Source organism: Amyelois transitella, chromosome 6 (genome assembly GCF_032362555.1).
Source record: "Amyelois transitella isolate CPQ chromosome 6, ilAmyTran1.1, whole genome shotgun sequence".
Taxonomy (NCBI): domain Eukaryota; kingdom Metazoa; phylum Arthropoda; class Insecta; order Lepidoptera; family Pyralidae; genus Amyelois; species Amyelois transitella.
The window spans coordinates 9,926,109-9,927,841 of NC_083509.1; positions in this window are offsets into that span (position 1 = coordinate 9,926,109).

The following is a 1,733-nucleotide window of genomic DNA, read 5'->3' on the forward strand; positions in this document are numbered from 1 at the left end:
AGCTATTGGTTTTATTGTAACGATGTGTTTCTATTTTAGTTTCGTGTTACAATTTAAGTGTTCTTCTACTTTAATTGAAAGTTTTGACTTCTGTTGTATAGTTTGTTTTCGGAATAAAACTGACATTTTATCTCATGTTTTCTTTCCTTTTTACTATCGGAATAAAGATATAAATACCCTGAGCCCAAAAGAAAATATTGCAATATAGGAAGAGTATACGAAAATTTAAAAACCGAAACTCAAAAAAAATTAAATTCGTTTTAAACATTCTGACTTATGTGTTTCTAAGCGACTTATACGCTGATTGTTTTCAGAGATCAAACAAAATAAAACAGAAAGTACGACTATAAAAAATATTTTACCATTTTCCCGTAATATTGTTGTAGAATGGATGTTCTCGAGTTGGTGAATTGGAAACAAAACAAACTGGTTTACTTTGTTTTCGAACATTTAAGTTTTCCTAAAAGGGATTGTAGAGGCGTGGATTTCGAAGAAGGGTTATTGGCAAAACGGCTTAAATATTTATTTTTTTACATCAATGAATGTAAAAACAAACAAACTATGTATTAGATCTTTGGTCGGATCCAAGGCAATCTTTAGGATATGATTACTAATAAAAAAAATAAGTTAACTTTTTCAAACTCAATATAGCTACAAAATTGGCTGTTCCAAAATCACTTTACTTGCTTTTATGTCTTACGTAAGAATATGCTATGTTTATAATTTACCTTTTTATATTTGGTTCTTTGCCTGTTAATATATAATAATCTCGTTTTGTGCAAGTACTATTTCACGCTGCAAAATGACTTGTAAAACTTTTTCTGATGTTTAAGGATGTTTTTATGACTTTTACACGCACGAAGTCGCGGTTGAAGCTAGTCGTCCGTATAATGCTTCCATTGCTCAGTTTCATATCACCTGAAAGCCGTAACACCACCCTGTAAATAAACTAAGTGCTAGGTGCGCTGTGATAGAGCGACGGTGACGGAAGTACTGTCGACGACTAAACTGATTTATGAAAATAATAACTTTTTAATATACATAATACATACACCTCGTCTCTATGGCTGAGAGACTTTTTTCATTATAAGAAGAATATATGTATATCAATCTATCATCACCAAGCCAAAAAGCTGAACGTGGCCCACCAATCTTTCCGGGACTGTTGGCTCTGTCTACCCCGCAAGGGATATAGACGTGACTATATGTATGTATGTATGTTTGTAAGAAGATATAGTTGAAGTAACCCCGGCAGAACCAAAATAGTTTTCAAATTGATAAAACCAGTCAGAATGTTGTAAATCATCGTTCATCTATTGCAGCCTATTACTAGCTTACTACTAAAACTAAATTAATTAGCCACTTACGACTTATCGAGTCGTAGTGGTCAATTTGGTACGAAACAATATAACGAAAGAAAGGCGCAACGAATGGAATAAAAAGTCGAATTTTCTATCACTTTTAGCGCCGAGTGTACTGGAGCGGGCGTTATGACTGCAATATTTCTAATAGAGGCGATCCGGCGATCCAATCTGTGGAAAGCTGACCACCGCGGCGCACATGTGCGGCTGTGTTTGCGTTCTTTTTTTAAATCACACAAAGAATTTAAAGACAAATAAAGTATAGAGGTTCGCGACTTTTACCTAAATGTCGTATAAGGGAATCAAAGATATAACTTATAATGTACTTTGATTCTGAAACGTTTTCGTATAATATCAAGTCGCTGGTTTGAA